Source organism: Aquarana catesbeiana, linkage group LG12 (genome assembly GCF_042186555.1).
Source record: "Aquarana catesbeiana isolate 2022-GZ linkage group LG12, ASM4218655v1, whole genome shotgun sequence".
NCBI lineage: Eukaryota > Metazoa > Chordata > Amphibia > Anura > Ranidae > Aquarana > Aquarana catesbeiana.
The window spans coordinates 236,315,908-236,340,917 of NC_133335.1; the positions used below are offsets into that span (position 1 = coordinate 236,315,908).

General features: G+C 44.0%; 1 protein-coding gene across 2 annotated transcripts in view; it reads right to left on the reverse strand.

The window, feature by feature from the left end:
• LOC141113683 (uncharacterized) overlaps positions 1–25,010 on the reverse strand; it is a 104,077-nt gene that overhangs the window by 40,964 nt on the left and 38,103 nt on the right. Inside the window, exon 1 of one of the 2 annotated variants that reach the window (XM_073606937.1) lies at positions 6,026–6,168. The exons of the other annotated variant lie outside the window; for it this stretch is intronic. The gene's annotated coding sequence lies outside the window, so the exon portion shown is untranslated. Of the gene's footprint in view, positions 1–6,025; positions 6,169–25,010 lie in introns of those variants that run through there. 2 annotated transcript variants of the gene reach the window in all.

Here is a 25,010-nt window from a genome sequence, read left to right on the forward strand (position 1 = left end):
TAGTACATATAAAAATATAAATGCTTTCTTTGTTAAGTTTAAGGGAATGTAGAACAGCTGGCCTCCTCTGTCTCAGTGAAGAGTCTCATCGGCACATGCAGTGACCAAGGCACCCTCGTTGATAAGGAACTGGAGATGCAGGACGGCTGCTCCGCTGTCATGTAATTGTTACTCTATAGAAAGATAGATATATATATGCAGAATAAAAAGTGCGTATAATGTGGCCTATAACATACACGCTCGGCGCCAGATCAATCCCACAGTTCTATGTGCAGTTTGAAATAAATGAATAAACACTTAAAAATATAATCCTCAAAATATTCAAAAGTAAAAAGCAGCTGTTTAAAAAGGAAGAAAATGGCATAAATACAGTAGTATAAAAGTCTAGCAATCAAACGCTGGATCATTAAATACTCAAAACAGCGCTAAAATTAAAAGCCACAAAAAAATGTGTCACAGCATGTGGCCAAAAGCACAAATGTGAGTCTCTATGTAGAAGGTAATAATGAAGACAGTTCAAGGCTTTTATAGGTGTAGAATCACTGATGTCCAAGCGTTGCACCTTTCACCAGAAAGAAAACGTGTTCCACCACGTGATGCACACTCCCCCAGGGGGTCAAAACTCACCAGAAGCCGCTAATAAAAGAGCATTGAGTAAGGTATTCAGCATCCACTTCAATACTTATGCCCCGTACACACACGGTCGGATTTTCTGTCGGAAAATGTGTGATAGGACCTTGTTGTCGGAAATTCCGACCGTGTGTGGGCTCCATCACACATTTTGCATCGAATTTTCCGACACACAAAGTTTGAGAGCAGGATATAAAATTTTCTGACAACAAAATCCGTTGTCGGAATTTCCGATCGTGTGTACACAAATCCGACGCACAAAGTGCCACGCATTCTCAGAATAAATAAAGAGATGAAAGCTATTGGCTACTGCCCCGTTTATAGTCCCGACGTACGTGTTTTACGTCACCGCGTTCAGAATGATCGGATTTTCCGACAACTTTGTGTGACCGTGTGTGTGCAAGACAAGTTTGAGCCAACATCCGTCGGAAAAAAATCCATGGATTTTGTTGTCGGAATGTCCGAACAAAGTCCGACCGTGTGTACGGGGCATAAGTCCTCATCATCCACTGGTAAAGGGGCTCCATATATAACCATAAAACACAAGAGTAACACCAACATAGCGTAATCCTGTTTATTAATGTAAAAAAATCCCCTGTACAGCAGCGGTCCCCTTAATCCTAACTACGTACATTGTAACACATTAAAACAAGCAGATAAATAAGCCCAGAGGGAGCTGTCACCATGTCTAGCCATCCAGGATAGGATGTGTGTTTCCCTGCAGACACCACACTATCTTCCTGGTAGGTGGTAGTGGACAGTGGAGTGCAAGCATCACTTCTGGGTCGTCGTGTAGGTCACGCCCTGACCGGTTTCTTCATCACGGACTTCTACAGAGGGCGTCAAAAGGAGATAGATAGATAGATAGATAGATAGATAGATAGATAGATAGATAGATAGATAGATAGATAGATAGATAAATAGATAGATAGATAGATAGATAGATAGATAGATAGATAGATAGATAGATAGATAGATAGATAGATAGATAGATAGATAGATAGATAGATAGATAGATAGATAGATAGATAGATAGATAGATAGATGTGTAGTGCTAGGGACATAACACAAAGGCAGTGCAAGTAACAATACAAATAATAGTATTGCGTTTTTAGTGCCCTTCCTAACCACTGAACATTTGGCTAACAACTCTGCTGGCGTTGGGGCCCTCTCTTCACGTTGGTGCGCTCTTTCTCCAGTGTGGGAATTTACAATCCGCAGGAGAGGGAAAGCGCAGTCCCCACTAGGCAGAACTTCTTGACAGCTAGGGGGCAGAGACAGCAAACATTTAAAGGTTACTTCTAGGACTCTCACTGCTCCAGTACCTCTGGCAGAGTCCCTAAACACAATACCATCTTGGATGACGGCTCGCTTGGCCTCATGTGGCCACAGGACACTGTATCCTGAAAGAACAGCCAGCAACACACTGTGCAGGAGAAACGCAGCTTAGGATCATGTGGTGTGCTGGGGGGCACACTTACCCCAGCACAGCATAGGCATAGCACCCACATGGTTCTCAGCAGCAAAGCCCTCTGTAGGTGCACAGCAAATCTACCTTTCTCAGGAGTCCCCCTGCATGAAGCACAGCACACATGTGGTCCCCCAGCAGCTCCCTTGCCTGGGCTCATTACAACTCTCACTACAAGTCTTTCTTATGGATCTTGACAGCATAGCACTGCAGCTGCCCCAGAGCCCCTCTATACAGGATACTGGCTGCTAAGTCTCTCTGGCTCCTACGCTTGTATTTCTGACACTCTGCTGTGGGGTGCAACATCCTGCCAAGTGGCTTAAAGGGGCCGCCAGAGGGAAATACAGATAGAAAAATGGACTATACATAGATGATAGACAGATAGGTAACTTAATGGATAGATGATTTACAGATAGATAGATAGATAGATAGATAGATAGATAGATAGATAGATAGATAGATAGATAGATAGATAGATAGATAGATAGATAGATATTAATAGAGGTTAGGAAATGCAGATCATTACTAGATGTTCAGAAAGTCTTTATCCTTAGACCAGGGGTCTCAAACTGGCGGACCTCCAGCTGTTGCGAGACTACAAGTCCCATCATGCCTCTGCCTGTGGGAGTCATGCTTGTAACTGTCAGCCTTGCAATGCCTCATGGGACTTGTAGTTTTGCAACAGCTGGAGGGCCGCCAGTTTGAGACCCCCGCCTTAGACAGATGGTCCGTTGATGCGACACAACTGGAAGCTTTTGTCTCTCTAATCTCATCGCATGCTGTTCCGGATATTTTTCCTACATTCCTTTTCTTTCTTCAACCATAACAGCTTCACTTTATTTACTAAGCGCAATAAACAGTTACGATACAAAGTAAACTTTCGCCACAACTTTATTCAAACAATATACATATATACTGTATATATGACATTTATTAATTTATTTGGCCAAGGACATCTCTCCAATTCAAATAATCACAATTTATAAAATTTATAAAAGGTTAATACCATCTTATGCAGCAGTGAGTTCCAGATAGATAGATAGATAGATAGATAGATAGATAGATAGATAGATAGATAGATAGATAGATAGATAGATAGATAGATAGATAGATAGATAGATAGATAGATAGAGTCAGGTCCATAAATATTGGGACATCGACACAATTGTAATCTTTTTGGCTCTATACACCACCACAATGGATTTGAAATGAAACGAACAAGATGTGCTTTAACTGCAGACTTTCAGCTTTAATTTGAGGGTATTTACATCCAAATCAGGTGAACGGTGTAGGAATTACAACAGTTTGTATATGTGCCTCCCACTTTTTAATTGACCAAAAGTAATGGGACAAATGGCTGCTCAGCTGTTCCATGACCAGGTGTGTGTTATTCCCTTATTATCCCATTTACAAGGAGCAGATAAAAGGTCCAGAGTTCATTTCAAGTGTGCTATTTGCATTTGGAATCTGTTGCTGTCAACTCGCAATATGAGATCCAAAGAGCTGTCACTATCAGTGAAGCAAGCCATCATTAGGCTGAAAAAAACAGAACAAACCCATCAGAGAGATAGCAAAAACATTAGGAGTGGCCAAAACAACTGTTTGGAACAACCTTAAAAAGAAAGAATGCACCGGTGAGCTCAGCAACACCAAAAGACCCGGAAGACCACGGAAAACAACTGTGGTGGATGACCAAAGAATTCTTTCCCTGGTGAAGAAAACACCCTTCACAACAGTTGGCCAGATCAAGAACACTCTCCAGGAGGTAGGTGTATGTGTGTCAAAGTCAACAATCAAGAGAAGACTTCACCAGAGTGAATACAGAGGGTTCACCACAAGATGTAAACCATTGGTGAGCCTCAAAAACAGGAAGACCAGATTAGAGTTTACAAAACAACATCTAAAAAAGCCTTCACAGTTCTGGAACAACATCCTATGGACAGATGAGACCAAGATCAACTTGTACCAGAGTGATGGGAAGAGAAGAGTATGGAGAAGGAAAGGAACTGCTCATGATTCAAAGCATACCACTTCATCATTGAAGCATGGTGGTGGTAGTGTCATGGCGTGGGCATGTATGGCTGCCAATGGAACTGGTTCTCTTGTACTTATTGATGATGTGACTGCTGACAAAAGCAGCAGGATGAATTCTGAAGTGTTTCGGACAATATTATCTGCTCATATTCAGCAAAATGCTTCAGAACTCATTGGACGGCGCTTCACAGTGCAGATGGACAATGACCCGAAGCATACTGCGAAAGCAACCAAAGAATTTTTTAAGGGAAAGAAGTAGAATGTTATGCAATGGCCAAGTCAATCACCTGACCTGAATCGGATTGAGCATGCATTTCACTTGCTGAAGACAAAACTGAAGGGAAAATGCCCCAAGAACAAGCAGGAACTGAAGACAGTTGCAGTAGAGGCCTGGCAGAGCATCACCAGGGATGAAACCCAGCGTCTGGTGATGTCTATGCGTTCCAGACTTCAGGCTGTAATTGACTGCAAAGGATTTACAACCAAGTACTAAAAAGTGAAAGTTTGATGGATGATTGTTAATCTGTCCCATTACTTTTGGTCCCTTAAAAAGTGGGAGGCACATATACAAACTGTTGTAATTCCTACACCGTTCACCTGATTTGGATGTAAATACCCTCTAATTAAAGCTGAAAGTCTGCAGTTAAAGCACATCTTGTTCGTTTCATTTCAAATCCATTGTGGTGGTGTATAGAGCCAAAAAAGTTTAGAATTGTGTGTTAATGAGCGGTATGTCATACTGTATGTTAATCAGCTTCTTTGCATAAAAATAATCAAAATGGTATAAATATATCCTAAAAATAAATAAATCAAGACTCTAGCAATTTCCTCTTTGCTGTTAAAATGCTAAACATATCAATGTAATACATTTGAATCACATTGTTTCCACAAGACAGTGGTCTGGGGTCTTCTGTAATGATGAACAAACCATAGAGAGATAGACGACAGAAAGATGGATGGATAGATGGATGGATGAATAGATAGATGGATGAATAGATGGATGGATGAATAGATAGATGGATGAATAGATGGATGGATGAATAGATAGATGGATGGATAGATGGATGGATGAATAGATAGATGGATGGATAGATGGATGGATGAATAGATAGATGGATGGATAGATGGATGGATGAATAGATAGATGGATGGATAGATGGATGGATGAATAGATAGATGGATGGATAGATGGATGGATGAATAGATAGATGGATGGATAGATGGATGGATGAATAGATAGATGGATGGATAGATGGATGGATGAATAGATAGATGGATGGATAGATGGTTGGATGTATAGACAGGTGGATGGGTAGATGGATGGAGAATTTTGAACATGATTTCACTCATGGTCTTGGTCCCTTCAGCTCCCCCAGCCTTATAGAGAAGGAATGAAGAAGAAGGTGGAGAGACTGTGGGAGAGTCGGGATTATCTACTCCAAGAATGTTTGTTATGTGTAAATAATGCGACGTCTGAAAATTTACAGAGGTTTGGATGTCTAGAGGGTTACATAAGTGAGTTTGGCTGGGATTAATGAACAGTATGTCATACTGTATGTTAATCAGCTTCTTTGCATAAAAATAATCAAAATGGTATAAATATATCCTAAAAATAAATAAATAAATAAAGACTCTAGCAATTTCCTCTTTGCTGTTAAAATGCCAAATGTATCAATGTAATACATTTGAATTACATTGTTTCCACAAGACAATGGTCTGGGCCCTGGGTCTTCTATAATGATGGACAAACCATAGATAGATAGACAAGAGAGAGATGGATAGATGGATGAATGGATGGGTAGATAGATAGATAGATAGATAGATAGATAGATAGATAGATAGATAGATAGATAGATTGATAGATAGATAGATAGATAGGTAAAAAATAGATACCTCTGTATTCGGATGGTCTTTAGCCTGAGACAGATGTCCAGTTGATGTGACTCTACTGAAAGCTTTAACATTTTAACATCATCTCTCTGATAAATTCCAGATGTTGGTGACGATCTTTTTTTCCACTTCCTTTTTTTTTTTCTTCAGCCACATCCACCTTCCAATCGTCATCTCTGCTTATTAGTATTAGAAGAGGAAATGATTCCTTCTACAAGTTTAAAGGGGCAGTCCACTTACATATCGCCGTGCAGGCAGTCCCATTGATATCAATTAGGCTGGAACCACTGCTCCCAGTTTGACATCTGTGTGGGTGCGGGCGCATGTCCCTAAACTTACATACTGAGCATTTACAAATATGCATCCAATAATCAATGTTTTGTTTTTGTTTTTTTCATGCTTAGGATAGGGTATTTTTTACAAAGAAGAATTTTACTTTGCTTCATCTCATTCAATAAGATTCACTTCCCAACATGGTCATTCATCTGAACGTGAACATGCACTACTCCTTCAGAAAATCATCCCTCTGACATATTTACATACATTTATAATTGATTTAAATCAAATAATATATTTATTTAATTTAACTTTAATTTAACTTATTTATGTATAAATTAACTGATCTAATTTAAAGTATACACACGGAAATATTTACATACTTACATTTATAATATATTAAAATGTTTTTAATGTTTAATGTTTTTTAATGTTTTATTTATTTATTTATTTATTAATCAACTTTATTCATTTAAATGGTATTTACATACATATCTACATATTTTTTATTGACCAGACATAGTTCTGTTACTCGCTCATCTCTCTACTTGCTTCATTATAAAAAATTCATGATGAGATTATATAACTGAATTAATTTATATTATACATATGAGATTATATATAAACTGTATATGTGCACACAGAATATACGAGGGTTCTTCAAAAAGTTTCCGCACTTTTTTTTTAATGTGTCTGTATGTGTGTGTGTGTCTGTATGTGTGTGTCTGTATGTGTGTGTGCATGTGTCTGTATGTGTGTGGGCACGTGTGTGTATGTGTCTGTATGTGTGTATGTGTCTGTATGTGTGTGTGCACGTGTCTGTATGTGTGTGTGTGTGTGTGTGTGTTTGCATGTGTCTGTATGTGTGTGGGCATGTGTCTGTATGTGTGTGCATGTGTCTGTGTGTGCATGTGTCTGTATGTGTGTGGGCATGTGTCTGTATGTGTATGTGTCTGTATGTGTGTAAGTATCTGTATGTGTGTGTGCATGTGTCTGTATGTGTGTGTGCATGTGTCTGTATGTGTGTGGGCATGTGTCTCTATGTGTGTGTGTGCATGTGCATGTGTTTGTATTTGTGTGGGCATGTGTCTGTATGTGTGTGTGTATATGTCTGTGTGTGTGTGTGCACATGTCTGTATGTGTGTGTGCATGTGTCTGTATGTGTGTGGGCATGTGTCTGTATGTGTGTGTGTATGCATGTGTCTGTGTGTGCATGTGTCTGTATGTGTGTGGGCATGTGTCTGTATGTGTGTATGCATGTGTCTGTATGTGTGTGGGCATGTGTCTGTATGTGTGTGTGTGTGTGTGTGCATGTGTCTGTATGTGTGTGGGCATGTGTCTGTATGTGTTTGTACACGTGTGTGTATGTGTCTGTATGTGTGTGTGTGTGTGTGTGTGTGTGCGCATGTGTCTGTATGTGTGAGTGCATATGTCTGTATGTGTGAGTGCATGTGTCTGTATGTGTGTGGGCATGTGTCTGTATGTGTGTGTGTGCATGTGTGTATGTGTCTGTATGTGTGAGTGCATATGTCTGTATGTGTGAGTGCATGTGTATGTATGTGTGTGGGCATGTGTCTGCATGTGTGTGTGTATATGTGTATGTGTCTGTATGTGTGTGTGCATGTGTCTGTATGTGTGTGTGTGTGTGTGTGTCTGTGTGTGTATGTATCTGTATGTGTGTGGGCATGTGTCTGTATGTGTGTGTATGTGTCTGTATGTGTGTGTGTATGTGTGTCTGCATGTGTCTGTATGTGTGTGTACGTGTCTGTATGTGTGTGTACACGTGTCTGTATGTGTGTATGTGTCTGTGCAGGTGTATGTGTCTGTATGTGTGTGTGTACCATCAGAACTGCTTTTGTAAGGCTTGTTTGTGATAGCAGCAAGGACTGCTTCTCTGCTGAAAAGCAACCCATGCACAGATCGATTTTCAGAGGCATTTGACAGGCGGTAAAGAGGCATTATGTTGCCTCCTCACTACCTGTTTAATGCAGCATCACTACACCACAACCGTGCAATGCACACAGTTGCAGGGTAGTTGCAGTGCAGCCCCATACACTCTGGGTATACCTCCAGCTGCAGCCACAGCATGTGTACACCCCCAGCTGCTGCCTCTACAGCTAAAGGGGGAGAAGTTGGGGTGGTAAAAATAGCTTAACCATGTGGTTTTACCACCCCTCCAACCTGACATGTGAACAAGCCCTTGGTTCACATCTGTGTGGCTGCGTGCTGCGTGTAGGGCAGCCCATTCATTTTAGTGGGCTTCCCTACCCACAAAAATGCAGGGAAAGGAGTCCACGACCTTTTTTTAAAAAATTGCACTGCACCAAAAGCACCCCACATTTTTCAATGTGTGGGGTACCATCAAGAACTAATGGCACCCCTAAAGAGCAGAGCATTTGTCTGTGTGTCAGGAACGAGTGCGATTTTGCGCATGTTCTGCGACACACACATTAACGTGAACTAAGCCTTGGACTGGGGTGCCTCAAGACTGAAAATTCTTTTTAAGGGCGCCCCGACTGGAAAAAGGTTGAGAAACACTGGTCTAGACAATATCAGGAAAACAGTATTATGCTGACCATACAGATTGGATTCTCAGTATTCTACTTCCCATTTTTTTTTTGCAGCCATAAATCTCAGTTCTCTTTATCTTTTGTAGTTTTGCATGACGTTCGCTTTTTTTTTTTTGTAATTCTAACTGACCGATGTATTTACAGTGCCTTCAAAAGTATTCATACCCCTTGAAATTTTCCACATTTTGTCAGTGCAGTGCAGGTTTAGGAGATATCCGGTGCAGCTACAGGTAAGCCTAATTATAGGCTTGCCTGTAGTTTAAAGTGGTTGTAAAGGGTTTACAACCACTTCAAAGGGGCCTTGGGTTCCTACCTATAAGAGGCTTTTTTCAGATCCACTATATGGAAAGGTTTTTCCCCGATGGGGCTTTAAAACAGCAAAGTACGAGATCAAGGAGATTTTGGTCTATTTAACATATAGAGAGTAGTTTAATAAATACTTTATTTATTATTATTTATTAGTTTATTAATTCTGAATATATGTAATATTTTTTAGATCCAATTGTCCCCCTGAAGAGACCGCACTAAGGTCGAAACGTGTCGGGGCTCGTATAATATACAACATAATGTAATGATGTGCGCAAATATGTTTTGTATTGCATTGCGGAATATGAATTGTGTTATTGAATCAGATTTTTTTATTGTACATATCGTAAATAACTAAACCATTATATTGGACATTTTTTAATAAACTATTCTCTATATTTTAAATAGACCAAAATCTCCTTGATCTCGTACATTGCTGGTTTAAAGCTCCATCGGGGGAAAAACCTTTCCATATAATCCATTTTCGGATGTGTCCTGAGTCCTGAGGGGACTATGTTACCCTTACTGAGTCACAGAGACTTTGCTGTAAATAGTCCATGTTTGTGCAGCTTTCATAATTTGTTTCATATTATTCTGCAGTGTATGCATGCTCTTTGCCAAATCTGTTTTGCATTTTCGATTTTAACTTTTCACCTGTTTAATGAACTGCAAGTTACATTTGCTCTCTATCTAATCATTAAGACCCCTTTCACACTGAGGCAGTTTTCAGGCATTATAGCGCTAGAAATAGCGTCTGAAAACTGCCCCCCATGCCGCCCGAATGTGAAAGCCCGAGTGCTTTCACACTGGGGCGGCGCGTTTGCGGGACGTTAGAAAAAGTCCTGCAAGCAGCATCTTTGGGGCAGTTTGGAGCTCCCAAAACGCCCCTGCCCTTTGCAATAAATAGGCAGCGCTTCCGAAGCGCCTAAAATGCGCCGCAACACGGGCTATTTTAACCCCTTTTTCGTCCGCTAGCGGCCGAAAAGCCCTACTTAAACAGCGCTAAAGCGCCGCTAAAATGAGCGGTGCTTTAACGCTAACGTATGGACAGCCCCAGTGTGAAAGGGATCTAAATTATCCATCCTGTTAGAACTGGTGTCACGGAGCAGGATTGGCTTTGTCAGACAAGGGTCTTTAACATGGGGCAAAAGGGGCAGCTGCCCTAAGCCCACTCATTGTTGTGCTGCCCAAAGCAGCTGCCCTTTGAGCCCACGCTGACCGCAAATAGTTGATAAGTGGATTTGACTATTACTCAGGTGATGGGGGTGAGTGTTATGTCTGCAGCCTGTGTGGTAATTGGCCAGCTCGGTAAGGTAAACCTTGTCCGGTGAGAGTGCCTGTCAGTCCCGGGCACAGTCACACTGACCTCTCTCTCTCCCCTTGTTCAACAAGCCATAGACCAAGAAGAACTTCTTCATCAGAGGGTTCAATGGGGTGTGCCTGGTGTTCTCCTGATATCCCGAGGACACTATTATAGTGAGAAGGCTGGGTGGGGGGGGGGCAGAAGACCAGAATTACCCAGACAAGGTAGCTAACTGCTTTGATGTTGTGTATAGCCAAACGGCAGCGATGGGTGACCTTAGGGCTCACTCCATATGCGGAAAGCAGAGTGGGGAATCCATTCCAGAATATGCACTGGCACTGCCAAGACAGAGCAGCAGAGATACGTGGTAGAAAATGGGTCCCGTAGGAAAGCCCAGGAAGGGTAATAGTGACAGATAGGTGAAGGAACAATTTGTACAAGGCATGGTCTCCAAACTGCGGCCCGGTTGGCTGGATGTTGCCAGGATGGGCCTTTGCTGTGACTGTCTCTTTGTTGGATTGGGCTTTATCTTTCTCTTTGCTATATGGGGGATGCCTCCATGTTATATGCGAATGCCCCTTTGCTGAATAAATGGGGATATCTCTACTGAATTGGGATGTCTCTTTGTTGGATTGGGCTGTCTCTTTGCTGGATGGGGATGTTTCTTTGCTGCATTGGGATGTCTCTTTGCTGAATATATATGGGGATGCCTCTGCTGTATTGAGCTATCTCTTTGCTGCATAGGGATGTCTCTTTGCTGAATATATGGGAATGTCTCTTTGCTGAATTGGGCTGTCTCTTTGCTATATGGGGATGTCTCTTTGTTAGATTAGTCTATCTCTTTGCTATATAGGGATGTCTCTTTGCTGAATGTATGGGGGTGTCTCTGCTGGATTGGGCCGTCTCTTTGCTGGATTGGGCTGTGTCTTTGCTGAACATATGCGGCTGTCAGATTTGGTGGGGCGGCCAGTAGGCAGGGCCCTGGGTAATGTTGGTGGTCAGACCCCTGGGGCCCAAGCCTGAAGCTGTGTAAGGTGCTCCAAAATTTCTGATGGCTGCCCTGCTCCCCCCAACTCTTCCCCCTGTACTGAGCTCCACCCACTTCCCCACAGTACACGGCTCAGAAAAGCAGCTAGTACTTACCTGAGAGTGCAATGACGAAGTCCTCAGTGCTGCGTGGCACTGCTCCTCCTCTGTGTCATAGGGGCAGGGAGGGTTCTGTGCCTGAGCCATTGGCAGATGTGCGCTGCCGCTGTTCCTGGTAAACACAGAAGCCGGTAGAGGAAGCTAGTAGTGCAAAACACTTGCTCTACTGGCTTTTGTGTTTAGCAGCGACAAGTCGGTGAGCACATTGCAATACCATAGGTGGCAGTACTGAGTACCGCCATGTTCTGACCAAAAAAAAAAGCCCTGTAGATTTTTAATCAATTCATTTTAGTCTTAGATTTGATTCAAAGTGGTTCTCGTGGTACAGCCACTAAACATTTTATTCCGTAAGCCCTGAGGGGCCCCTTGTCTATTTGAACCCAAGAAAAACAGTTCCAGTTCTTGTAAAGGGAAGGTTAGTCTCTGGCCATTGACAATGACATATGTACCCCTTACCCCCCCCCCTTCCCAATCCCACCACCACCTCAAATAACACAGCCAGCAATTACATCTGGAAGCTCATCAAACAATTATGAAGTTCAGAAACTGTATGGGAAAGCTCTGAACGAAGCTGATGGTTACCATTGGTAAATATTATTTTTTTCTACTCCTGATCAATTATTTACCGTATGCCTATTCCCCAGGAAGAGTTGAGTTTTAAAAGCACCCACACACACCTATACATACTTACCCTTATTTTTTATTGCTTTTGGCCTCACAATTATAGCTGCCAGACAAACCCAATTATAGAGGAATTGAGTTCATGGGAATAGTAACAATCAGTGTTGCCAAACCGTCAGTATTTTCACTGGTAGCCAGTAAAAAACAGGCAATTTTCTCCTGCCAGTAAATGCCAGTAAAAGTGGAAGGTTGCCAGTAAAAAATATGGCTGCGACGCTCGGCTTGGTCCGGGGGCCGGCTGAGACCTTCCGAGTGCCTTCTACAGTGTGATCAGGCGGCCCTGGTGGAGGCGGTAAAATTGAGCCAAGCAGAGCAGGCAGGCCCTCGTGTACGGGTCTGCGCTAGACATGTGCACACTGAAATATTTTGTTTTGGAATTTCGTTTTCGTACGAAAAACAAATGTATTTAGTTACTCCCGAAATTCGTTTTTATCTATTTCGTTTTTCGTTAAAAATTGCATTCGTCCGAAAATCCAAATTAAGGTCGAATCTGTCATTGAAGGCTTATGGTGTCTGTCGAATGTTCAAAGAAGATTCGACGGAGCAGCTAAACTGTACGACGCCGTATAGTTTACCTGCTCCGTCAAATCTTCTTAGAACTTTCAACAGACACCATAAGCCAAAGCACGTGTGTACTTAGTTCTAGCTATTTTACTGCTCCTCCTCTTTGGTTACAATCAGCCAATAACATTCATCATCATCATTATTTTTATTTATCTTTTCTCCCCTACGTCGAATTTTTTCTCCCCTACGTCTAATCTTTTCTCTCCATGTCAAATCTTTTCTCTCTATGTCAAATCTTTTCTCTCTATGTTGAATCTTTTCTCCCCTACGTCGAATCTTTTCTCTCCATGTCGAATCTTTTCTCTCTATGTCGAATCTTTTCTCTCTATGTCGAATCTTTTCTCTCTATGTAGAATAATCTTGGACTAATAGAGTTAAGGTTAGGCACATTTGACCACAGGTTTGATGGACACAGGTTGTTATTGTCATCATCATGTCGAATCTCCTATCTATATCGAACTGTTGTAGCAACAAAAACTAAAATAAAGAATTTGCTTATGTCGGATCTTTCGTTTTTCGAATTTTGCACTTTCGCTATCGTTTGTTAAAACGATAACGAAAATACCTGAAATTCGGACGAAAATGCATATGGACGAAAACGAATGCACATGTCTATGTGCTATGCGAGCAAGGCAGGCTGGGACCGGGACCGTCAGTGCTGTTTAGACTGGAGTGGACTGAAGGGTCCACTTGGCTTGGAGAGAGACTGTCACTGTGACTAATGAGGGGATGTGTTGCACACGGCTGTCAGTGTCACTGTGAGAGTCAATATTCATGTGTGTGTGCCGCCCATTCTAATTTCTTGCCCTCCCGAGTCTTGTCCCCGAGCTACTTACTTACTATATCGAAAATAAAATAAGAAATATGTTTTTTTGCCTTATTATCTACCTTAAATCATATTGCTAATTGCATATTGTATATGTTTGTAGCCTAACTACTAATTTGCACTTTTTTGCAAATTTTGGGTGTTGTGTCAGTAAATTTCAATCTGGTGGGTTGGCAACAAACTGGTAACAATTCGTTTTTACAAAACTTCCAATAAAGTAGTTCTATTGTTTCCATGGGACATATGTGAAGCATCTACCTGGGAGCTTCTCTCGCTGCCGTCAGACCAAGTTTTTCTTATGCCTCGTACACATGATCAGACTTTCCAGCAGACTTGGTCCAACGGTCTTTCCGCCGGACTTTCCGGCGGACTACCTGAACGGACGGACTTGCCTACACACGACCGGACTTTCTGGCAGGCTAAGTCCGCCCGTCTTTCCGACAGACTTTCACCGGAGTTACGGCGGACTTTCAGAATGGACGGACTTGCCCACACATGGCCAAGTCCGTTCATTTTGAACGTGACTCGGGTACGACGGGACTAGAAAAGGAAGTCAATCTCGCCGCTTTTATCGGCGAGATTGACACCTTGCGAGTCCTGTCGCTGGGCATACCAGGCCCTTAGGTCTGGTATGGATTTTAGGGGGAACCCCCAATGCCAAAAAACATGTCCTCATCAACATAGGGACAAGGTGCTTTGGGGGAGGGGGGGCGCCGCAGGGCGCCCCCCCTTCTCTAAAGCACCCCCCCATGTTGAGGGCATGCGGCCTGGTACGGTTCAGGAGGGGGGGCGCTCGCTCGTCCCCACCCCCTTTTCTGACCAGCCGGGCTGCGTGCTCGGATCGGGGTCTGGTATGGATTTTAGGGGGGACCCTACGCTGTTTTTTTGGCGTTGGGGGTTCCCCTTAAAATCCATACCAGACCTAAGGGCCTGGTATGCCCCGCGCTTGCCGCAATAGGAAAATTTGTTTTTACTATTGCAGCGAGCGTGAGATGCAATACCCTGTCTGTCAGACCAGCATACAGATGAAGGGACTTTCCGTCAGGAACGGAGTCCGGCGAGTCCGGCGAACTAAGATTTGAAACATGTTTCAAATCTAGGTACGGTGGACTTTTGGGGAAAAAAAGTCCGCCGGAGCCTACACACGATCGGATTGTTTGGCGGACTCTGGTCCGCCGGACCAAGTATGCCGGAAAGTCCGCTCGTATGTACGCGGCATAAAAGCTTTTGCGTTCTTATAGACCTGTGGGATGCAAGCATGGTATTGCAGAGGTAGAATAAAATAATTAGTGATGATACATTGCACAAACATTAATCAAAATCAAGTTTCGTTTATACATTCTTTTTTTTTTTTAACAAGAAGTAAGTTTATTGTGAGCAGAGTGTTCACATGTCAGTTTACAGCATAATGTACAGTTACATTAAAAATTAGCACGATTACATGCACGTTATCTACAGGTGACTGCATTGTCAATAACTACCAACCTTTTTACAGATTCTAATTCTCATTAAATGACAATTGCTATAAAACACAAATAGTAAAAAAAACGACACTACATAGGAATATGAAAAATATCATAGCAGGGTTATCTACTCTAACTGGGCACCAGGCTCCTTTCCTCACAATGTAATAAAGTGATTCTAATGCCGCGTACACACGGTCGGACTTTCCGGCATACTTGGTCCGGCGGACCAGAGTGTGCCGGACAATCCGCCCGTGTGTGGGCGGCGGCGGACTTTTCCGGCGGACTTCTTCCCAAAAGCCCGCCGGACCTAGATTTGAAGAAAGTTTCAAATCTTTCCGTCGGACTCAGTTTCAGGCGGAAAGTCCGCTCGTGTGTGTGCTGGTCCGACGGAAAGCCCGCTCGTGTGTAGGCTGGTCCGACAGACCAAATACGACACGAGGGCAGGGTATTGCATCTCGCGCTCGCTGCAATAGGAAAAACAAATCTTCCTATTGCGGCGAGCGCGGGGCATACCAGACCCTTAGGTCTGGTATGGATTATAAAGGGGAACCCCTACGCCGAAAAAACGGCGTGGGGTCCCCCTAAAATCCATACCAGACCCCGATCCGAGCACGCAGCCTGGCCGGTCAGGAAAGGGGGTGGGGACGAGCGAGCGCCCCCCCCCCCCCTCCTGAACCGTACCAGGCCGCATGCCCTCAACATGGGGGGGTGGGTGCTTTGGGGGAGGGGGCGCCCTGCGCCCCCCCCCCAAAGCACCTTGTCCCCATGTTGATGACAAGGGCCTCTTCCCGACAACCCTGGCCGTTGGTTGTCGGGGTCTGCGGGCAGGGGCTTATCGGAATCTGGGAGCCCCCTTTAATAAGGGGGCCCCCAGATCCCGGCCCCCCACCCTATGTAAATGAGTATGGGGTACATGGTACCCCTACCCATTTACCTAGGAAAAAAGTGTAAGTAATAAAACACACTACACAGGTTTTTAAAATATTTTATTAAACAGCTCCGGGGGGGGGGATCTTCCTCCGGCTTCGGGGGTCTTCTTCCGGTTTCGGGGGTACCTCCGCTTCATCTTCTCCCGGCGTCCGGTTGGTTCTTCTCCGCTCTCCGGCCTCTTCTCCCGGTGTCGCAGGTCTTCGGCCGGCCCCTCCGCTGTCTTCATGTAGCTCTATTGCCAGCGGAGGTCTGGACTTCTGGGCTTCTTGGCTTCTTGGCTTCTTGGCTTCTCTTCTCTTCTCTTCTCTTCCCCCAGATGTTGACACGACGCTCTCTCCAGCTGGACTGGTCTCTGAGGGCTGCGTTGTGACTTATATAGGCGGAGACCCCGCCCCCATATGATGTCACAGTCCCTGGGCATGCTGGGACTGTGACGTTTTAGGGGGCGTGGTCGACCACGCCCCCATATGATGTCACAGTCCCAGCATGCCCAGGGACTGTGACATCATATGGGGGCGGGGTCTCCGCCTATATAAGTCACAACGCAGCCCTCAGAGACCAGTCCAGCCGGAGAGAGCGTCGTGTCAACATCTGGGGGAAGAGAAGAGAAGCCAAGAAGCCAAGAAGCCCAGAAGCCCAGAAGTCCGGACCTCCGCTGGCAATAGAGCTACATGAAGACAGCGGAGGGGCCGGCCGAAGACCTGCGACACCGGGAGAAGAGGCCGGAGAGCTGAGAAGAACCAACCGGACGCCGGGAGAAGATGAAGTAGAGGGACCCCCGAAGCCGGAAGAAGACCCCCGAAGCCGGAAGAAGACCCCCGAAGCCGGAGGAAGATCCCCCCCCGGAGCTGTTTAATAAAATATTTTAAAAACCTGTGTAGTGTGTTTTATTACTTACACTTTTTTCCTAGGTAAATGGGTAGGGGTACCATGTACCCCATACTCATTTACATAGGGTGGGGGGCCGGGATCTGGGGGCCCCCCTTATTAAAGGGGGCTCCCAGATTCCGATAAGCCCCCGCCCGCAGACCCCGACAACCAACGGCCAGGGTTGTCGGGAAGAGGCCCTTGTCCTCATCAACATGGGGACAAGGTGCTTTGGGGGGGGCGCAGGGCGCCCCCCTCCCCCAAAGCACCCACCCCCCCATGTTGAGGGCATGCGGCCTGGTACGGTTCAGGAGGGGGGGGGCGCTCGCTCGTCCCCACCCCCTTTCCTGACCGGCCAGTCTGCGTGCTCGGATCGGGGTCTGGTATGGATTTTAGGGGGACCCCACGCCGTTTTTTCGGCGTAGGGGTTCCCCTTTATAATCCATACCAGACCTAAGTGCCTGGTATGCCCCGCGACGGGGCTCGCAAGGTGTCAATCTCGCCGATAAAAGCGGCAAGATTGACATCCTTTTCTAGTCCCGTCGCACCTGAGTCACGTTCAAAATGAACGGACTTGTCCATGTGTGGGCAAGTCCGTTCATTCTGAAAGTCCGCCGGAACTCCGGCGAAAGTCCGTCGGAAAGACGGGCGGACTTAGCCCGCCGGAAAGTCCCGGCGTGTGTGGGCAAGTCCGTTCGTTTTAAAGTCCGGCGCACCTGGCGGACAAAGTCCGTCGGAAAGTGTGCCGGACCAAGTAGGATAGAAAGTCCGACCGTGTGTACGCGGCATTAGGTTCGTTTTTTAGTTTTTTTTTTTTAATACCAAACATGTTATACTTAAACATAAGACAACGGGTTCCCCTAAGTGGACTTTCCCGGCACTTGCACAGAGTTAGAAAAAATATAGGAGTATAGACTAATGTACAATATAAAAGAATATATATTTATTTAGTAAGGAATATCCTAAGTAGCATAATGGTAATACTTAGTAGACATAATAGACATCAAACAGTAAACAATGATGAGGGAAACAGAGAGACTCTTTTCAATCCCGACGCGTTTCGGGGTATTTAATATTTGTTGGGTCCTTCTTCAGGGGCATAGTTGAAAAGAGGGGTTCATCTGAAAAAGTTTCATTGATTACTTCTGAAAAGGAGATTTTTATTAAAAAAGGGACCACGAGAAAAGGCAAGATGGAATGGTGGGCAGTTGTGGTATAGTAGGTACGGGTGCTGTTCTTAGATGGTAAAAGCTAGAAGTTGGTAAGCAGCAATCTCCACAGGGGGATGTACCAGTTCACCCATCCCGCCCGACCCGGGCGCGCATAAGCCAAAGCGATATACTGGGGTCGAGGGAGGCGCCCCTTAAGTAAATTATTTGTAGGTTCGGCTAACCACGCATCCCAGCATCCGGCATGTAAAGCGCCTTCCTTACCTGCTCTGAGTAATGGTTTTGCAGAGAGCAGCCCCAATCCTTCTCTTTTTGGGTCCCCCACCGGTGCTCCTGGCCCCTCCCCCTTGGCCAGTGCCCCCATAAGCAAGCCTATAAAACAATTTGTGAAAACCACAAAGACACACTTCCATGAGGACAAATCGGTGATGAAGGTATGAATTTTTATTAACAACTATCCAAAAAATTGAAAATACTACATTGTAAATATGGATATCACTAAACAACCCTATTTCCCATTTAACATTAAAAGACCTAATGTTTGGAGAAGGTATAGGTGGCCACCTATTTCTAAATAAAGCTCATGCAACACTCATTCTCACATACACACACACTAGGAGATCTTGATCGCTCATAAGATCTGTGTAGATTGTAGATGTGCACATCAGGTGATCAAAGAGGTTAATCCATAAAAAGGCTGATATAGATAGTGCTTTTCCCTGTTCCTTTATAGAAGCCACCATTGCTGCTCATAATATCCACAAATCTGTGTGATGAAACAAGTAATTGGTTGAATAGAGACCTGCTATTTAAATTCTTTGTGCAACAGCGATATATATTTTTTCTATCCCTACATATGTAGTTCCCCTATCCTTCTATATCAGCCAACTGTGCTGCTCATAATATCCACAAAGTTGTGCGATGAAAAAAGTGACTAATTTCCACATATAAGTAATGTATGTGAAGATTGGTCCTATTTGTTAATAGAATTGCTACACTGATTTCTATCTTGTTTAAATAATGGATATGTAGCATTCTCTTCAACACAGATGACTTTGCTTCTAATTTCTCTTGACTAGGTTTCTCTACTTCACTTTATTTAGCATTTTGCTACTTGGTTTGTTTAAAACTCAATACTAGAGACAATCCTTGATGTATATAGGGTTAAACTCTGTGTGCTCTCCAGTACTCTGTTTATGCACGGGTGAAAGATACCATGAATGACTCAAGCGCTGTGGAAGTGGATCTGTTGTAAGTAATTGAAACTTGATTGCTATAATGATATAAACCAGACCAACACACAAATGCGCATGCTCTGAGGAAGCTATTGAATTAGCGAAACATGTAAGCAGCACTAACTGGTATCTCTAAGGAGGATTTACGGATGGCCACACAGATTTACTTATCAAACCGCTCTGCATGTCTCTTCGTTTCCTACTGACCGTGATCTAGCTTGAGAGCCTGATGACAGCAGCTTCAACAGCGGACACTCTATATGTAATAACAGCGAGGACAATCTCCACAAAAACAGCTGATGAACACAAGCATTGTGAAAGCGGGAAGCTGCACAGAGATCAGTAAGCCCCCGCACTTCAGCTCCAGTGACAGCTACCTATAGACAGGTGAGGTCTCTTTTCAATATCGCCCTCTGTATACTGGATCTTCTGATATCTGACATGATGGGCTGCCTGATGAACCGCTCCAGCTGATGGTAAAGTCAGATTCATTTCTTAATCTCGCTTAAATGCTGTATAATATCTGCTGTGCCATCTTAATTTCTGGTTACCCTTGAACAGACTTCTGTTATATGGTGAAACTGAAGCTGCAAATGTCATAAACTAGCTTCACGGAAGCAATAAGGAATTACCGTATTTATCGGCGTATAACACGCGCCGGCGTATAACACGCACCCCAAGTTTAGGAGAGAATTTTGAGGAAAACAAACTTTTAGGAGTGAAGTTTAAGGAAAAAAAACTTACATTAAAATGCCCATCAATGCAGCCTTATCTGTCCATCTGCAGCCTTTTCAGTGTCAGTGCAGCCTTGCCCCAGTGCAGTCTTGTCAGTGCAGTCTTGTCAGTGCAGCTTTGTCAGTGCAGCCTTGTCAGTGCAGCCTTGTCAGTGCAGCCTTGTCAGTGCAGCTTTGTCAGTGCAGCTTTGCCCCAGTGCAGCCTTGCCCCAGTGCAGCTTTGGCAGTGCAGATTTGCCCGTGCAGCTTTGCCCCAGTCCAGCCATGTCAGTGCAGCTTTGTGATAGATTTAAATATGGCGCCGAGACTGCAGGGATACTTGGGAGCCGAGATACACATACCCGAGTGTTCTCGGCTTTTTTCGGCGCCGCCGTCATGCCCAGTCCCGCCCCTGGACCTGTGTTATGTCCATCATAGGGCGGGACTAGGCGTGACTGTGAGCGGCGCCGAAAAAAGCCGAGAACACTCGGGTATGTGTATCTCGGCTCCGAAGTATCCCTGCAGTCTCGGCGGCATATTTAAATCTACCCACCGCTGTGTATGTCGGCGGTGACCGCGGCAATTGCCGCGATCGCTCCGATAAAACACAAAATCGGCAGGGATCGGCCTATAACACGCACCCACGATTTTGCCCTGATTTTCAGGGGAAAAAAGTGTGTGTTATATGCCGATAAATACGGTACCTCATTACACTCGCACTTCACATTATCTATAAGATTGCCATTAACTGCTACTATACCATCCGTGATCAAGACTGCTCATTAACACTATCTATATCAGCCTTTTTATGGATTAACCTCTTTGATCGCCTGATGTGCACATCTACAATCTACACAGATCTTATGAGCGATCAAGATCTCCTAGTGTGTGTGTATGTGAGAATGAGTGTTGCATGAGCTTTATTTGGAAATAGGTGGCCACCTATACCTTCTCCAGACATTAGGTCTTTTAATGTTAATTGGGAAATAGGGTTGTTTAGAGATATCAATATTTAAAATGTAGTATTTTCAATTTTTTGGATAGTTGTTAATAAAAATTCATACCTTCATCACCGATTTGTCCTCATGGAAGAGTGTCTTTGTGGTTTTCACGAATTGTTTTATATGATTACATATAACTCAGAGGACAACTAAGTTCTGGTGTCTCTGATTTATATTCACAATCCGAGATACCGAACTTTGACGGTGTGACTGTCTGTTTTAAATAATCCCCATTGAAAGGTTCAGGCCAAGGTACGGCCATTACATTTCCTGGGGGGGACTACAGACATTGGTATTTAGGAGTAGTTGAGATTTCCTTTTGGCATTTTGCCTTTCCTTTTTTTTTTTTTGCTTTCCCCATAAGCAAGCCGCTTGCTATGGGGCCACTGGTGCATGCCCTACTTTATGTGTTCATAAGACACAGAGCCGCGGCTCAGCCCTGCCCCCCGCTCTCTCCTCATTGGCTCACTGGCTGTGATTGGATGCTATTTAATATATAACAATGACCAGACACAGCTCCCAAACCGCAGATGATGTGAATTAGGACGAAACTTGACAGGTGGAGCTCATGTCCATGATGTCATTGCATTTTCTGATACAGCGCTTTATACAGCGCTGTATTTCACCAGACCATTGTAAGTGTTTAGTACATTTTAGTAATGGTTTTACACTATGTGTGGATGCTTGATATTCCTTTACCATTATCCATGAGATGGGAGGTTGACCTCTGAGCGCAGTGACCATCTACCCTGTCCTGGAGTACTGAGAGCAGTGGCAACCCGTCCATTAGGGGCACACGGGCGCTGCCCACCCTGTCCATGCGTCTAGGCCCCCTAATCTACATTCAGGGCACTGGACCATGGATTCCAATGGGGGGGAGTTTTTTTTGAAGCACATGATTAGAGCCAGAGGCTCTAATAGGCTTCAAAAAAGGGTGAGCTCAGGGAGCAGAGCACTGCGCTCCAAGCCCACCCAGTTGTGTGACAAAAATGACTGAATATTTGCTATTGCCACACTGATCCTCCTCCTGGCCAATCAGGAAGCGGGTCTTGAGACTCGTCACCCAATTGGCCCGAAAGGAGAAGCATTCTGATTGGCCACTGAGGAGGAGGGAGGAGACATCACAAAGGGGAAGCCCAACCCACCAGCCACCACAGAGGATCACTCTAAAGACTGTCATCCTCCCCCAACCGGAGCTCAGTACAGAGCCAAGGATGCCTGTGTGCTGTGCCCACTGTACCCAACCCCTGCCAGGGTAGGCTTCAAGATGGAGAGGGGAGACAAGGAGGACAGGACACGGAGGGAGGAAGCCACTGGCGGCGGGCCAGCACAAGGTAAGAGAGCCAATAATAAATCAATTCAAAAATTCCATGAAAAATTCAATAAAAAATTCAGTAATTTTTTTTTTATTGAATATATATATATATATATATATATTTTTTTTTTAAATATGTATTTCAATTGCAGTTTATATTTATACCACAGCAAGATATATATAATCCCCCGTCTTTTTCTGTAGATTTTTTCTGTAGACTTTTTAGTAAGGGCTTTTACATCCAGCTCGGATGTCTTAATACATTCTTTACAAAAACATCTACCTCTAGTCTTATCTGTAGCCAAGATGCCATTAAGTTTTTAGTAATGATACTATTTTAATTGTACTATTATTGTGTATCATGGTGTTCATTGTTGTAATAATTATGCGTTGTTTCCGTTTCTAATTTGTTTTCTATTTGATGTCAAGTAGTCCCTTTAAAATTCATAGCTCGTCATGTCGCGGAATAGTGTTGTTTACATATTGGCTTCTATCACACCACTATTAAAAGAAACCGCCATGCCGAAGCCCGGACTAACTAAAATTGGCCGCTGTCACATGGCCACAGATTTGGGATACACCTCATACCATATAAAGACCGGATGGTGTAGCAAGATGGTGCCGCTCCAGATGACGTCCCAGTGATGAAACGCGTAGGGCGGGGCTAACAGCGTCATTGCATCACTTCTGGTTTCGGGCCGTGGAACAAAGATCGTTCCAGGCTTCCTGATTGTAATGTTTTGCTTTAATAGTTCCTATTAAATGTGTGTACCCATCAACATTATAAATAAATATTTGGATGTTTTTACGGTATCACACTATGGAGCTTCTTTCCTCTCTACATGTGGGCAACATTTAAGAGGCTAGAAGCAAGGAGACCACTTACACCGCAGACATGGAAGCACTCTGAGGACACAGGAAAAAAGGCTTTCCTATCCCGTAGGCTACACAGTGGCCCATACTGTGAAGGTGAAATACCCCCTTGTGGGGCGAATAATGGCGGTGAGTGCGTTTCCTATGGGGCACATTGTCATCTTATTTTGGACTTTGTTACATACCAGCATCTGAGGACTTTATACTGTATGCATGTTTGAGTCCAGTGTCATAGCAATATTATACACTAGTTACATTGCGATTTTTACATTGCGATTTTTGCACAGGAATATTTATTTTCAATGTGGATTTTGCACAGGATTGTGGATTTTGCACAGGAATACACATTTCCCATTTGTTTGAATGCACATAATTTCTGATTTTGGTAGCATTTATTACAGATAAGTGGTCCTCTGAGTAGGAGGCTTATACACACCACCACACAGTAGGACATAAAAGTGCGGATATCAATTTGTTTTTTTTGTGTATCTTTTTCTATTTTGCACGTTTTCTGACATTTAACACCGCCTTTTTTTTTTGCACATTTGCACTTTTTATGCACCACTTGCACACATTCCTCAAGCATTTAGAGGATTCGGATCATCTCTTAGTAAGAACGGCGCCATTTCTATCCCTCTCTTTCCAAATGTATTAAATACTTTCTTCAGCTCTGTGTATACAAAGGAGCATGGGGGGAGCTCATTTCCATAATGGGGGTGGTAGTGACACAGCCCCGAATGATCCACAATGGCTCAAAAGTGATATGGTCCAGAAATATTTAGACAGAATAAAGGTGGATAAAGCACCTGGACCTGGTGGCATCCACCCACAGATCCTAAAAGAATTGAGCTCCGTCATTTCAAAAAGCCATTCTATCTAATGTTTAGGGGCACTTTAATGACTGGAGTGGTACCACTGGATTGGCGTAGGGTCAATGTGGTGCCCATATTTAAAAAGGGATCAAAGTCTTTACCAAGTAACTATAGACCTGTTAGTGTAACTTCTATAGTCGGGAAGATACTGGAGAGTTTAATAAAAGACCACATAGACGAGTTCTTTGCTGGAAAAAAATATTTTAAGCAACAGACAGCATGGATTCATGAAAGACAGAAGTTCTCGAACAAACCCGATTTCTGTTTATGAGGAGGTAAGTAAAACCTTGGACAGAGTGGTGGCTTTGGACGTGGTATACTTGGACAGAGGGGTGGCTATGGACGTGTATACTTGGACAGAGGGGTGGCTATGGACGTGGTATACTTGGACAGAGGGGTGGCTGTGGACGTGGTATACTTGGACAGAGAGGTGGCTATGGACGTGGTATACGCGTTTGACACAGTTCCCCACACACGACTCATGTGTAAGGTAAAGTCTATAGGCTTGGAAAGATCAGTCTGTAAATGGATAGAAAACTGGCTAAAAAAAACTAATTCAGAGAGTATACCCTGAATAGTCTAAGGTTATCAGTGGTGTACCCCAAGGTTCAGTGTTGGGACCCTTACTTTTTGATAACTTATCACTATAAATGATATGGGGTCTGGGATTTCAGTCTTTGCTGATGACACCAAGCCATGCAGTGGAAAAACCTCCTTACAGGATGTCTCCAACTTACAAGCCGACCTCAATGCTCTGTCTAATTGGGCAACTTTGTGGCAAATGAGGTTTAATGTTGATAAATGTAAAGTTCTGCACTTGGGGGCTAAGAATATGCATCATACATGCTAGAGGGAGTACAACTGGGGGAATCCGT